This window comes from Oncorhynchus nerka, linkage group LG7 (genome assembly GCF_034236695.1).
Source record: "Oncorhynchus nerka isolate Pitt River linkage group LG7, Oner_Uvic_2.0, whole genome shotgun sequence".
In the NCBI taxonomy this organism is placed as follows: Eukaryota; Metazoa; Chordata; class Actinopteri; order Salmoniformes; family Salmonidae; genus Oncorhynchus; species Oncorhynchus nerka.
The window spans coordinates 30,615,578-30,631,254 of record NC_088402.1 but is presented as its reverse complement, the minus strand read 5'-3'; the positions used below and the strand labels follow the sequence as shown (position 1 = coordinate 30,631,254).

At 43.8% G+C, this 15,677-nt stretch overlaps 1 protein-coding gene and 1 pseudogene across 9 annotated transcripts in view; one reads left to right on the top strand and one right to left on the bottom strand.

Moving 5' to 3' along the window:
• Nucleotides 1–15,677, bottom strand: part of LOC115132127 (receptor-type tyrosine-protein phosphatase U-like) — a 310,999-nt gene that overhangs the window by 261,850 nt on the left and 33,472 nt on the right. The gene's annotated exons all lie outside the window — the stretch shown is intronic.
• LOC135572372 (intelectin-like) lies at nt 9,969–10,968 on the top strand (annotated as a pseudogene).

Sequence of the window (15,677 nt, the reverse complement as noted above, 5' to 3'; positions counted from 1 at the left end):
CACTCGCATTAACATCTGCTAACCATGTGTATGTGACAAATGCAATTTGATTTGAACATTTGGCAACAATAATATTTATTGCAATTAGTGGAAAACAGTTCGCCAGAGTTTTTATTCCTGCAGACAATTCTCTCAAGATTCTATTTGAATCTGTAGCAAACCTGTGGCAACAATATTCATTGCCACTAGTGGCAAACAGTTTACCAGAAGCTACTTCTGGTGAACACAAGATCAGAGACCAGTAACTGTTGATGACCAATCAGGCGGATTAGGAAAATCTGTTGGAAAATGGAAACCAAGCTATCTAAACTCAGCTAAATTAACATCCTCTCACTGTCAACTGCGTTTATTTTCAGCAAACTTAACATGTGTAAATATTTGTATGAACATAACAAGATTCAACAACTGAGACATAAACTTAACAAGTTCAACAGACATGTGACTAACAGAAATGGAATAATGAAATAATGGAATAATGTGTCCCTGAACAAAGGAGGGGTGCAGTACATGTCCTCCTCATGGACTGCACCAGATTTGCCAGTTCTTGCTGTGAGATGTTACCCCACTCTTCCACCAAGACACCTGCAAGTTCCCGGTCGTTTCTGGGGGGGATGGCCTTAGCCCTCACTCTCCCATCCAACAAGTCCCAGACGTGCTCAATGGGATTGAGATGCGGGCTCTTTGCTGGCCATGGCAGAACACTGACATTCCTGTCTTGCAGGAAATCACGCACAGAACGAGCAATATGGCTGGTGGCATTGTCATGCTGGAGGGTCATGTCAGGATGAGCCTGCAGGAAGGGTACCACATGAGGGAGGAGGATATCTTCCCTGTAACACACAGCGTTGAGATTGCCTGCAATGACAACAAGCTCCGTCCGATGATGCTGTGACACACCACCCTAGACTATGACGGACCCTCCACCTCCAAATCGATCCAGCTCCAGAGTACAGGCCTTGGTGTAACGCTCATTCCTTTGACGATAAACGTGAATCCGACCATCACCCTTGGTGAGACAAAACCGTGACTCGTCAGTGAAGAGCACTTCTTGCCAGTCCTGTCTGTTCCAGCGACGGAGGGTTTTGTGACCACTTGCCTTACTACAACAGGCCTACAAGCCCTCAGTCCAGCCTCTCTCAGCCTATTGCGGACAGTCTGAGCACTGATGGAGAGATTGTGCGTTCCTGGTGTAACTCGGGCAGTTGTTGTTGCCATACTGTACCTGTCCCGCAGGTGTGAAGTTCGGATGTACCGGTCCTGTGCAGGCGTTGTTACACGTGGTCTGCCACTGCGAGGACGATCAGCTGTCCGTCCTGTCTCCCTGTAGTGCTGTCTTAGGCGTCTCACAGTACGGACATTGCAATTTATTGCCCTGGCCACATCTGCAGTCCTCATGCCTCAATGCAGCATGCCTAAGGCACTTTCACACAGATGAGCAGGGACCCTGGGCATCTTTCTTTTGGTGTTTTTCAGAGTCAGTAGAAAGGCCTCTTTAGTGTCATGTTTTCATAACTGTGACCTTAATTGCCTACCGTCTGTAAATTGTTAGTGTCTTAACGACCGTTCCACAGGTGCATGTTCATTGATTGTTTATGGTTCATTGAACAAGCATGGGAAACGGTGTTTAAACCCTTTACAATGAAGATCTGTGAAGTTATTTGAATTTTTATGAATTATCTTTGAAAGACAGGGTCCTGAAAAAGACAGGGTCCTGAAACAGTTTTATTTTTTTGCTGAGTTTAGTTAGTTTGCTACCTACCAAAGCTTTCTGGTGAGTGTCTAACTTATTAAAGTTCCTAATAAACTTTTACATTTATTAGCTAAATGATTCCTAGTTAACGATGTCATGTTTTATGGGATAGAGTCAAATAAATGTTGTTAATACCAGTTTCAATTTGTCAGTACCACTGACTGGCTAGTGTTTAGCTAGCTTACAATAGCTATCATATTTTTAAACAATTAATATGCTAGCTAGCTAACTAACGATTTGCCTAAACACGTATTTTTAGGTGAATGTGTTGATGTCTTTTCATACCAATATGCATGTCAAAATGCTAGTCTCACGGTTCAATAGCATGTTAGCTAGCACAACAGCTAAGGTTGCAACAATAGGAGTTCATTTGACATCAAAGCAAAACTTAACTTTTGCAGATGGATACCCTTCCCCTACCAGTGGTGTTGGAAGAGGTTGTATTGCGAGGAGGACGCATCAGCGCTAGAGGTCGACCGATTAATCGTAATGGCCGATTAATTAGGGCCGATTTCACATTTTCATAACAATCGGAAATCGGGATTTTTGGACACCGATTTGGCAGTTTTTTGTTGTTGTTTTTTTTACACCTTTATTTAATCTTTATTTAACTGGGCAAGTCAGTTAAGAACACATTCTTATTTTCAATGACTGCCTAGGAACGGTGGGTTAACTGCCTCGTTCAGGGGCAGAACGACAGATTTTTACCTTATCAGCTCGGGGGATTCAATCTTGCAACCTTACAGTTAACTAGTCCAACGCTCTAACCACCTGATTACATTGCACTTCACGAGGAGACTGCCTGTTATGTGAATGCAGTAAGCCAATGTAAGTTGCTAGCTATCTTATAAAAAACAATCAATCAATCATAATCACTAGTTAACTACACATGGTTGATGATATTACTAGTTTATCTAGCGTGTCCTGCGTTGCATATAATCGATGCGGTGCATATCGTTGTTACAATGTGTACCTAACCATAAACATCAATGCCTTTCTTAAAATCAATACACAGAAGTATATATTTTTAAACCTGTATAATTAGCTAAAAGAAATCCAGGTTAGCAGGTAATATTAACCAGGTGAAATTGTGTCACTTCTCTTGCGTTCATTGCACGCAGGGTCAAGGGAAAAGGGAGAGATAAATCTTTTTTCACCCCACCCCCAATTTATCACCTCTACAATGAAAATAAAACACTACAAAGAGTTTATATAATGTGTCATTACATACCTATTTGAAGGTTTGTGTCAAGTTTGAATCGGGTTTTTCAGGCAGGTCTAAAGTTATCTTCAGAAGAAGACAGCGGCTGTCGCGGCTTTTGAGAGTCATGTTGGCTTGCAGAGATGACACACAAAAAATGAACGCATTCAGTTGTACAATTGACTAGGTATCCCCCCTTACCCTGTCCCTTTCTTATTTTGGATCTGCGAGAGAGGCTGGTGGAGAGAGGCTTAGTAGCATTATGCGTGCTGTACGTTATGTCATCACACATCACAATTTGAAATACAGCATCGGAGGTGTCTGTTTTGTCAACTTTTCTCCAATACTATTGGGCCATTACCATGTCAATCAACGCTTGAATAGAAGTGTAGTTCACACCCCAGATGTTGATGCCAACACAGTCGCTACAGTCCCATTAGTTTTCATTGCAGCCTCGTTTGAATGTCGCGGTTGCGTACATTTGTACAGAATGGGATGAGTCAACAGTAACCTTTGAGCAAAGCATTGTTCTATCTGTAGTTAGAGCTCACCTTAAATTTGATGTAGCTAAGTTAGTATAGCTAGCTATCTTTAAAAAAATAAATCTGTCAAGGTCAATGGACAGCTTTGTAAAGGATACGCTCAATGAGTGGAACCTAGCCTCATATTCCAAAGTTTGAGGGTAAGTAAAACTGAGAAATTCCTTTTTGAGAGTGAGTGGACAGAGAAGTGGGGAAAAACAAAACAGTTTTTTATTGACCCAGTGTAAATCAGAAACTACTTGCACGTCTTCCACATTGTCATTGATAACCAATAGTACCTTAACGGAAACTTGAAAGACCTAACTTCATCAGAGCCTCTTAGAACCATGAAGCCACTTCAAAATCTTCTGTCCTTGAGCGAGGCAGTTAACAACAACTGCTCCACGGGAGCTGAAGATGTGGATTTAGGCAGTCCCCCACACCGTTCTGATTGTAGTGGAGGAGATAGACCAGGAAACGCTCTTGCTTTTGGACGACTCGACTATAGCCTGAAGTTAAAGAAGAACATAAAATACTTACACGCAGTGAGTAAACGCCACCCTTTTCATACACAAGGGGAGGTCCCCGGGACACACGTGAATACATAGGACTGTGGAAACCCCAAGCGACACACCAAGTTTGAGCAGTAGCCGGGTGTTGCCAGGTACACGTTGAAAGATTTGTTGTGAATTTTGAAAACTGATTGGTATAAGGAATGTATAATTCATTGAATACTTTGTGCTCACAACAGTGTCAAATGTGAGAGGGCAGCCCAGGTAACCCAAGTGGCTAAAGAACAACATCTGGCCAGCAATCCATGTTGCGGAGTACCTGAAGGACACCGCAATCCAGAGGGCTCAGTGGACCAGACAGAATGGGGACAAGACAGTCGAGAGTACGAGAGTATCTGCCTCTGCTGGATACTCCAGGCATGGTGGGTATTTTTTTTAACAAAAACATTAAGACTTGAATTTGATTCTGTTTGCTGTGATTAACTAGCCTGGCTGACGGAAACCACGTGACTCACACCGCAGGGAGAGCTGTGAACACACTGGTCTGGAAATGAGGCTGTTTGTTAAATGCAATATTCGCTCATCAATTGTGCAACGGGGTTTGATTGGTTCTCTCAAATGATTTCTTTCTCCTCTGGGTTGAGACCTCATTGTTTGGATTAGAAAATCCAACCATTGTAATAGAAAGGGGCGGCGCTCAGGGGCTCAGTGTGTCTGTGCGTGTGGGTGTTTGAGTGTGAAAGACAGAGAGCCAAATAGTAAAAGCACAGCCCCCTTCATTATCAATGCACTGATGCACCAGACTAATGATTAAAAAGTAATTGTTTGTCCACTTTACTACAGATTGCTCAGAACTTCTCCAATTTAAACCTGGACTGCCTGGGGAAACTCACTGAGAACTGGATCGCTGTCTCCAAGGACAAAAAAAAAAAACTTTGCCAGCCGAGAGTAGCAGGCCCAAGATCTTTCTCTTCAAAGTGCAGGTATAGTTTGAAATGACCCTGCTGATGGTGCCTTAGATGCACATGAATTTTGAAACAATGAAATTATTCACTAAACATTCTCTTAAGATACACAAGGTGACATGGCGTTAATAAGACTTCTGCCAGTGGACCTCCCAACACCAGTCTACAAGATTGTCAGGAAGACATTCCGACACAGCTTCGAAGAGACCAGAAAATCCTTCAATGACTTGCCTGCACGTTTAAATGGTGGATAGGCATAGGGAGATAGATGGGGAAATTAGATGATAGCATTTGTAAACCTTGAATGAAAGGAACAGCGTTCCAAATTCTGTTATGCATAACTCCCCAAATAAATGGAACACACAACAATAATTCAAAAGGGCTACATAGCGAACATCACAAACACAACTGGATTCTCATGACCATTAAGTTGGCATATGCTACACAGTGCATGGGAATTGACACGCTCTACTCTTGTGTGCACATTTTGACGCTGTTGACGCCGTTTCTCCGCCCGATTTGGGCTTTACACGCACGTGTGTTTTCCTCAGATTGCAATCTGAGTGTGAACATCAAGTTCAGCTGAGGCTTTAGTCTGATGTTTGGACTGTTTGGTTGATGAAATCATATAAAGACATTTTAATCATCAATCCTATTATGAAATCTTGTTTTATGAAATGACACATAGGGCTTTGTTTAAATTGGCTATTTAAAAAATGCTCTGATGTTCTGAAATGCAGGCAATACAAATTCATTATTTGACATTCAATATTGTATCTTGGTTGTGTGTAGGAAAATGAGAGGGTGGGATGGTAGAGAAGGCAAACATATATAAGCAAAATTAAAATGAGAATTACACTGAAAATAAACCAATGATTACATAAATTACCCAGGTGCTGGGTCAATCCCCCAACCCAATGTTCTGGGTTTGTCACAATGCAACACACTGGGTTGTTTTAACCCAGCAATAATATGGTCGAATTTACCTAGCAGCTGGGTCAAGCGCTCAACGCAAGGCACTACTTTAGAAGGACAACCCAACCCTACTGGGTTGAATTACATTTACATTTAAGTCATTTAGCAGACGCTCTTATCCAGAGCGACTTACAGATTGGTGCATTCACCTTATGAATTAACCCAATACTGTGTTTGTCCAATATTGACCCAGCGTTGTGTTGTCAAAATGACCCAAATTGGGTTATTTTTAATGCAGCATGTTTTAGAGTGTAACAATAATTCATTTTGAAAAAACATTATGAATTTCCATATTAGGCATAAGTCTATTACTTCCTTTTTTAAGTTGCCAAAATAAAATGTTTTCAGTATCCTAATTTCGTATGTTTTGTGTTTTCTGATTGTTTCAATTCATGCATTCAACAAGCGTTGTACTTCCACAGGGCCGTAATTTCCAAAGTTCACTCACAAAGGCAATACTTATGAACTGGGTTTGATTTAGTTTTTGTTTTAATTATTTACATTTTGTTAATTTTCTTTTAAACTCCCATTGGTTGAAATCTATTGCTCAGTTAACACTTGGCTCATGTAAATCATTTTATAGTTGTCCCTTTAAACATCCTAAGGTCAACATGCCAGAGTGTTCACATTTCTCTCAAGTAAATGTTGTAGCTACATAAAAAAGATTAAATAAACAATTTATTTGGGAAATATCCCGTCCTTGCTCTTTTCTTCATTACCATGCTGATGATTTCAAGTTGTATAGGATTTATTTTTTATCTGTTAAGACATTGAACACGTTGTTTAGTATATTTACTACATTAGTATGTTTTGTTTCTTTTCTCAGAGAAATTCATTTAAAGTTGTGATTTTGTTTATGTTGATACAACATTTCAATGTTAACACACAATAACCAAAAACCTTATCTAATTTGCATATTCATACTGATTTTGAGGCACATTTGCAGCAAACAGTAGAATGTTCGCCACAAGTTTTCCAGAATATGTATATGTACTGCAACATTTGGCCACAAAACGAATTTGCATGTGAAAATGTGAGCTTGCCGCAAATTTGAGACAAATTGCCCAAAGGTTTGCCACAACTGTTTGCGTAGAAGCCTATTATTTCTGTAAGGGATGTGATTGAAAGATATACACTATGGACGTTCAGTTGCTAATTTTCACACGTATATGATATACAGTGCATTTGGAAAATATTCAGACCCCTTAACTTTTCCCACATATTGTTACGTTACAACCTTATTCTAAAATTGATTAAATCATTTTTTCCCCTCATCAATCTACACACAACACCCCACAATGTCAAAGAAGTTTTTTTGAAGAAAAAAAACAAAGAAAAGAACAAACTGAAATATCACATTTACATACTGTAAGTATTCAGAATATTTACTCAGTACTTTGTTGAAGCACCTTTGGCAGCGATTACAGACTCGAGACTTCTTGGGTATGACACTACAAGCTTGGCACACCTGTATTTGGGGAGTTTCTCCCATTCTTCTCTGCAGATCACACTCTGTCAGGTTGGATGGGGAGCATCGCTGTACAGATATTTTCAGGTCTCTCCAGAGATGTTAGATCGGGTTCATGTCCAGGCTCTGGCTGGGCGACTCAAGGACATTCAGAGATTTGTCCTGATGCCAATCTTGTGTTGTCTTGGCTGTGTGCTTAGGGTCATTGTGCTGTTGGACGGAGAACCTTTATCCCAGTCTGAGATCCCGAGGGCTCTGGAGCAGGTTTTCATTAAGGATCTCTTTGTACTTTGTTCCCTTCATCTTTCCCTCGATCCTTACTAGACTCCCAGTCCCTGCCGCTGAAAAACAGCATGATGCTACCTCCACACTTCACCGTAGGGATGGTATTGGCCAGGTGATGAGAGCGGGCCTGGTTTCCGCCAGACATGATGCTAGGCATTCAGGCCAAAGAGTTCAATATTGGTTTCATCAGACCAGAGAATCGTGTTTCTCATGGTCTGAGAGACCTTTAGGTGCCTTTGGGCAAACTCCAAGCGGGTTGCCATGTGCCTTTTACTGAGGAGTGGCTTCCGTCTGGCCACTCTACCATATTGACTGATTGGTGGAGTGCTGCAGAGATGATCGTCCTTCTGGAAGGTTCTCCCATCTCCACAGACGAACTCTGGAGTGTTGTCAGAGTGACCATCGGGTTCCTGGTCACCTACCTGACCAAGGCCCTTCTCCCCCGATTGCTCAGTTTGGCTGGGCGGCCAGCTCTAAGAAGTGTCTTGGTGGTTCCAAACTTCTTCCATTTAAGAATGATGGAGGCCACTGTGTTCTTGGGGACCGTCAATGCTGCATACATTTTAGTACTCTATCCCAGATCTGTGCCTTGACACAACCCTGTCTTGGAGGTCTATGGACATCTCTTTCAACCTCACTGCTTGGTTTTTGCTCTGACAAATGTATGTGCCTTTCCAAATCATGTCCAATCAATTTAATTTACCACAGGCGGACTTCAATTAAGTTGTAGAAACATCTTAAGGATGATCTATAGAAACAGGATGCACCTGAGCTCAATTTCGAGTCTCATAGCAAAGGGTCTGAATACTTATGTAAATAGGATATGTTTTTTATTCTCAAAACATTTGCAAACATTTCTAAAAACCTGTTTTTGCTTTGTCATTACGGGGTATTGTGTGCAGATTGATGAGGAAGAAAATGCATGAACAGCGATGCTCCCCATCAAACCTGACAGCTTGATCTGCAGAGAAGAATGGGAGAAACTCCCCAAATAAAGGTGTGCCAAGCTTGTAGAGTCAAACCCAAGGAGACTCGAGGTTGTAATCGCTGCCGAAGGTGCTTCAACAAAGTACTGAGTAATTATCCAGAATACTTATGTAAATATTTGACATTGACATTATAGGGTATTGTGTGTAGATTGATCAGGGATTTTTTTATTTTTTTATCCATTTTAAAAGAAGGCTGTAATGTAACAAAATGTGAATAAAGTGAAGGGGTCTGAATCCTTTCCGAATGCACTGTAATGTGAATCAATGTCTTATTTCATGATACTACACAAATCCTTTGTTTCACACAAACATTACATGCTTTTGCTCATGGGTGTGGGGAGGTGTGACCCATTCTGTCCAATGAGGTCATTTCTGGACAATATTTTTGCAAGTAAAAACATGGTTACACTTTAGAAAAGGGAGCACCTTTTTAAGGCACTGTGTCCTTATTAGTCCCACATTGAGACAGCTTACTAAGAGTATGTTTGTTGTGTAACTTGCCCCTTTTTAAATCCTAATATGTCTCTATTATGACTAATAATGAGCTTATTAAGGATTGGCCAGTAACACATGATTGAAAAAGAAAAATACTTAAAGCTGCAATATATAAATTTTTCGGCGGCCGCCGGGCCAAATTCACATAGATATATGAGTTATAGATCTGTAATTCGCATTGAAAGCAAGTATAAGAAGCGTAGATCTGTTTTATGTGTGGTATTTATATTTTTCCCCATTCTAAACTTTCTTTTTTGGTTATGGTTTAGACGGTACAATGATTCTCTACACAATGACTGCTTGTTTTCTCACATAAACTGAAATTAGGCAAACTATTCGAATTTTTTGAAACCAGCAGCTGAGCCATTTCTGCATATTGCACCTTTAATAAAAGGCCTAATCTATTGCTAACAAGATATAATAAAGACCTTATTAGCTACTTGTATATACACTTATAAAATACTAATTAGTGGCTAATATATGCACCTTAAAAGAAATTGTCAGAAAAATATTGTTGGTTGATATATTCATGTAGGAAAATTAAATTACTGCTGCCTACATGTTGGTTTAATGTGGACTGTCCTAAATGATCACATCACAGTGTTTTATTCATCTCTGCACACAAGGTATGCAAAGATCTGTTCGACTATGAGTGCAAATGACCACATTTGTCAGGCATGTCATTGTTAAAAACACATGTGCTTTATCAAACATTGAATTTGGAGCATTGCCAAGGACTTAACATATAAGTACCTCAAGAAAGCAAAAGGTTCAACAGATCCTCACTGAAACCTCACTACAACAGACATGATGTACCAGGATTTTCTGCTGCCGATCCCTCTACTGATGCTACTTCAGACATGCACCACCACTTCAGCACTTGATTCTGTAAAGAAGGTTGGGCAGGCAAGTGCTCCAAAAGTTGTCACAGTTAATGAGTTGAGAAATAGGGCTCAGTTCAATGCCAGAAACTGCAAGGAAGTTAAGGATAAATATGGTCAAACTGAGAACGGCCTGTACTACCTGACCACAGCTACTGGGGTGGTCTACTGGGGTGGTCTACCAGACCTTCTGCGACATGACCACAGCGGGTGGTGGCTGGACTCTGGTGGCAAGCGTGCATGAAGACAACATCTATGGGAAGTGCACGGTGGGCGATCGTTGGACCAGCCAGTAGGGCAACAACGCCAACTGGCCACAAGGAGAAGGCAACTGGGCAAACAGGAAGACTTTCGGACCAGTGGAGGCAGCCACGGACGACGACTTTAAGAATCCTGGCTACTACGACATCGAACCAGAAGACATGTCGGTGTGGCATGTTCCCAACAACACTCCGGTCAACCACTGGAACCTGGCCGCCATCATGCGCTACCACACTGACAGGCACTTCCTCCATCTGTATGGGGGAAACCTGTACCAACTCTTACACAGCTACCCGGTCGAGTACAACATTGGTGCACACCTGTCCGACAATGGACCCTCCATTCCCATAGTGTATGACCTTGGGGACAAAGAGTCTACCAAACATTTATACGGCCCTTACTCTGGAGGGGAGATTGAAGGAGGCTTCATCAGTTTCAGAGCCATAAACCATGAACGGGCAGCCACAGCCATCTGCTCTGGGGTCAAACCCAAAGGTGGTAATGTTGAACATTACTGTATAGGTGGATGTGGGTTTTTCCCTGAGGGTAACCCTCTTCAATGTGGGGATTTCACTGGCTTTGCCTGGAATGGCTGTGGGACCCATATAGGCTTTAGTGCATCAAAACAGATGCTTGAGTCAGCTGTCTTACTCTTTTACCGCTAATGCACCATGCATTTACTTTTTTGGGTTGTTTTATTGATTGAACGATTTTTGGGTACAGATTAAAAGGTAATACCTTTTATTTGTTTTTCTCTATTAATTCCATTACTGTAAAGAAACAGTATAAAGCATCAACCATTCCATGCGTCATAAAAAGATGTGCGTCTTATACACTCATTAAATGCTTATAGTTGATATTGTGACATATATTATTATGTCACGTGAGGGTCATAACTGAAATAGTGTAAGGTTACTGTAATCTACTTTGTGACATCTGTTGTGTTGGGGTGATGGGGGTTGGAAAGTCTGTGTATGGATTGTGTGTGTTTGAACTTTCTTTCTGCAATAAAGTAGTCTATAGATTTGAGAGCATGAAATGAGCCTACTGTACTTTTTCATCAGAATCTTTCTTTGGTGGGTGGGTTAAGGTGAACTTACTCCTCCATATGGGTCTATCTTTGCCTACAACAACCAACACAACCCCTGGGACCTTGGCAGAAATTTGTCTATGAGATAGAATACCTCCTCACCATCTCTCTAAGAAGGAGAAGGAGAGAGAGAAGGCGAGAGAGAGAGAGAGAGAGAGAGAGAGAGATCAGGCGAAAGAGAGAAGGCGAGAGAGAGAGGGAGACAGAGGAGAAAGGACATAGAGAGGACATCGTGAGGACATGTTCTGAGTGCTGTAATGATACCCCAGTGTTTTCACACGACTAGCTGTGTGATGTTTTGAAATGTAGATATACAGTACATGCTGCTGGCTGTCAGATTAAAACATGTTTGTCTCTTGAAGAAAGACACTTGACATGATCGTATCCAACTAATGGCGCTCCTCTGGGACACACACACACACACACACACAGCCAAGAGGCGGCAGGCGACATAATGATGAAGAGAAGAAAAGCCGCCAGCCGAGTCTCAGAATGTCCATGGCCGTACAGCATCATTATTTCTGGGTCTGTTTCCCTGGTTGAAGCTTTCCGGGAGGTTGAGAGCCAGAGATGTTCCCACCACCCTCAGAGGAAAAGACACATAACTAGGGTGTTCTGGCTAACACACTCACCTTGTGTTAGGATCACAGTCACATACAACTGTACACAAACACACACACACATATGCACACGCGTATAGGCAAATGGCTGAAAGGCTGAGCATAGACAGACAGTCTTATGTATGGTGGTGACAGAGCAGTGTGTGTGTGTGTGTGTGTGTGTGTGTGTGTGTGTATCGAAGCGCCGATGAGCAACACAGGGGTAGCCTGCAGGCTAGCACATTACTTACGGAGGGAACCCTGACACACACACACACCTCAATCTCTCAAGATGAATAACAGTGGGGTCCGAAATGATCGATACCCTTGATAAAGATGAGCAAAACATTGGGAAGTTATATTATTTTACACTAACTGCTCATCTTTATCAAGGGTGTCAATAATGTTGGACTTCAAACCCTTTGAAAACCTGTGGTTTGAATTGAAGAGAGCAGTCATTAACCACAGACAAAGGATATCAAGGATCTGGAAAGATTCTGTATGGAGGAATGGTCTAAGATCCCTCCCAATGTGTTCTCCAACTCATAAAACATTTGAGAAAAAGACTCAGTGCAGTTATCCTGGCAAGGTGTGGTATTGAAAACAGTGTCAATCTGAGATTTTTTTTTTTACTTGTTAAATCAAATCTCTTTCTCTGAGCAATTGTCTTAGTATAAAATAATATCATTTGCCAATTTTTTTAATCATTCAATACAGAGAAGTATTTTACTGATTTATTTTATACAGTAATTTTTGCTCATCTTGGTCAAGTGTCAATATTTTCTGACCCCAATGTATGTCATGGTCATGGATACAAACTCTACATGTAACAGGGTTGGTTATGTTTCCACTTGCCTCTAAAGAAAGGTGTATTTAATGTTCAAGCATTCTTCTTGGTTGGTTCAATTCCGATGACAATTCCGATGATGTTGTGATTGGCCCCGCTTGCAGATAGGGGGAGATCGCGAACGTCAGGTCTCATCCAAATGAAAATGTGATGCAAGGGGTAGGTATTTTACAATGTGTACGTACAAGTTTGCTGTACATTGCTGATTTATACATGTGTGGGTATATGGTACCTGTTAGGGATTGAGGGGCTTTCTGGGATGTGCTTTGGTATATGATTGCTGTATATAAGTGTGTTAGCTAGCATGCTGGTCACATAAGCCCACTGCTAACACAGTTGTTTTCATGCTACAGAATATACCCTCGACAGCCATCAACATCATCAAGCCCTGCACAAGTAACGTGCTGTTTCCTATGTAACAACAGCAGATAATAAATAATGCTCAACTGGGACCACTGGCTGGGGGGATTTATTTGGACAAAACACAACGCAAGGAGAGTACGATCAACATCTGTTACATACATAGGACACTGAGTTATGTGCACCTTTGCCCAATCTGAAGCTAACTGATAGTGAGGTCTATGGAGAGGGAGGAAAAACACATGAGACAGTGAGGGAGTGTCAAAGCCTGAGGACTAATTAGATAGTCGTTAAACGCTCCATCTGGCCCCTACTCTCAGGGTTCAGAAGGTAGTAGAAGAAGGGAGGAGGGATAAGAAGGTAGATGTATTCTACCTGGCTGGCAGGAAAAGTGTTCCTATAGTCTCTGTCCTCAACCTAGAGGTGAACGGGTCCTATAAGTGTGGGTGTCAGGGGAGAGACATTATGACCCTGGTACATCAGGTTTCCACCTGTCAGTACTGCAGAGGAGAAAGCAGGCAGGGTCATGATCCCCTTCTCTCTGTCTCTCCCCATCCATTCCTCCTCTCCCACCTCATCCTCCTTCCCTCCTCTCTCCCTCCCGCCCCCTTCCCTCCCTCTCCTCTCCCGCCCCCTTCCCTACTCTCCTCTCCCGCTCGCCCCCTTCCCTCCTCTCCTCTCCCGCGCCCTTCCCTACTCTCCTCTCCCGCTCGCCCCCTTCCCTACTCTCCCGCCTGCCCCCTTCCCTCCTCTCCCACCCACCTGCCCCCTACCCTCCTCTCCTCTCCCGCCCCCTTCCCTCCTCTCCTCTCCTGCCCGCCTGCCACCTCCCCCCCGCCCCTTCCCTCCTCTCCCGCCCACCTGCCCCCTACCCTCCTCTCCTCTCCCACCCCCTTCCCTCCTCTCCTCTCCTGCCCGCCTGCCACTCCTCCTCCCCCCCCGCCCTTCCCTCCTCTCCCGCCCACCTGCCCCCTACCCTCCTCTCCTCTCCCGCCCCCTTCCCTCCTCTCCTCTCCTGCCCGCCTGCCACCTCCTCCTCCCCCCCGCCCCTTCCCTCCTCTCCCGCCCACCTGCCCCCTACCCTCCTCTCCTCTCCCACCCCCCCTTCCCTCCTCTCCCGCCCGCCTGCCCCCTTCCCTCCTCTCCTCTCCCGCACCCCCTCTCCTCTCTCGCCCTCCCTCCCCTTTCCCATCTCTCTCGCCCTCCCTACCCCTTCCCTCCTCTCTTGCCCTCCCTTCCCTGCTCTCTCACCCTCCCTCCCCCTCTTCCGCCTGCCCCCTTCCCTCCTCTCCTCTCCCCTCCCGCCCCTTCCCTCCTCTCCCTCCCTCCCGCCCCCTTCCCTCCTCTCCTCTCCCGCCCCCTTCCCTCCTCTCCTCTCCTCTCCTCTCCCCCCCCTTCCCTCTCCTCTCCTCTCCCGACCGGTCCCTTCCCTCCTCTCCTGCCCGCATGCCCCCTTCCCTCCTCTCCTCTCCTCTCCCGCCCCCTTCCCTCCGCTCTCACTCTCTCGTCCCCTTTCCTCCTCTCCTGTCCCGCCCCCCTTCCCTCCTCTCCCTTCCGCCCCTTTCTTCCTCTCTCCCTCGCCCCCCCTTCCCTTCTGCCCTCCCTCACCCCCTCCTCTCTCGCCCTTCCTCCCTCCCTCACCCCCTTCTCTCTTGCCCTCCCCCTTCCCTCACCCCCTTGTCTCTTTCCCTCCCCCTTCCCTCCTCTCTCAACCGCCCTCCCTTCCCTCCCCTCTCACCTTCCCTCAACCCCCCTCTCTTCCTTTTAGCCAGAAGTAGCTCAGTGGTGTGAGAGGGATATAAACCTAGTTGAGCCCCAAGTCAGACTCACTAGCTATAAACCCCAGCTCAGCTGCAGACTCACTAGCCTAGCTAAAGTGGATTTGGGAAGAGAATTAGAAACCCTGTTAATCCCCTATTGTCATCGCTCCATAGCACGCTGCACACAGAGGAAAGATAATTACTGTATTTGGAACAGAAAATAGAGACAATTTGCCACATTTAAATTCAATAATGACTGCTACGTGGTTTCATATCTTTTTCTCTGAATAACGATAAAAGTGGGTTATTTTTTGCTGTTTAGGTTCAAAGTGGAACCGATGCATACAGGGCTGGTCATTTATTTTGTAAGGATCAATCTCATTCCATGGAGGGCCGAATGGCTGCGGGTTTTCGCTCCTTCCTTGTACTTGACTGATGAATTAAGAACAATAATTAATAAGGAACTCCCCTCATCTGGTTGTCTAGGTCTTAATTGTAAAGCAAAAGCAAAAACCAGCAGACACTCTGGCCTCCATGGAATGAGTTTGACACTGCTGATTTAAGGCATTCCACACAGTTATAGTGATACTGAGTCCTTACCCTTTGAGAAAAATAAATCATATTCAGAACATGAAAGGCAGGAGTAGGGCTGTTGCGGCGACCGTATTTCCACCACACTGGTGGTCACATGTCATGAAGGCAGTCAAATTTAACGTGA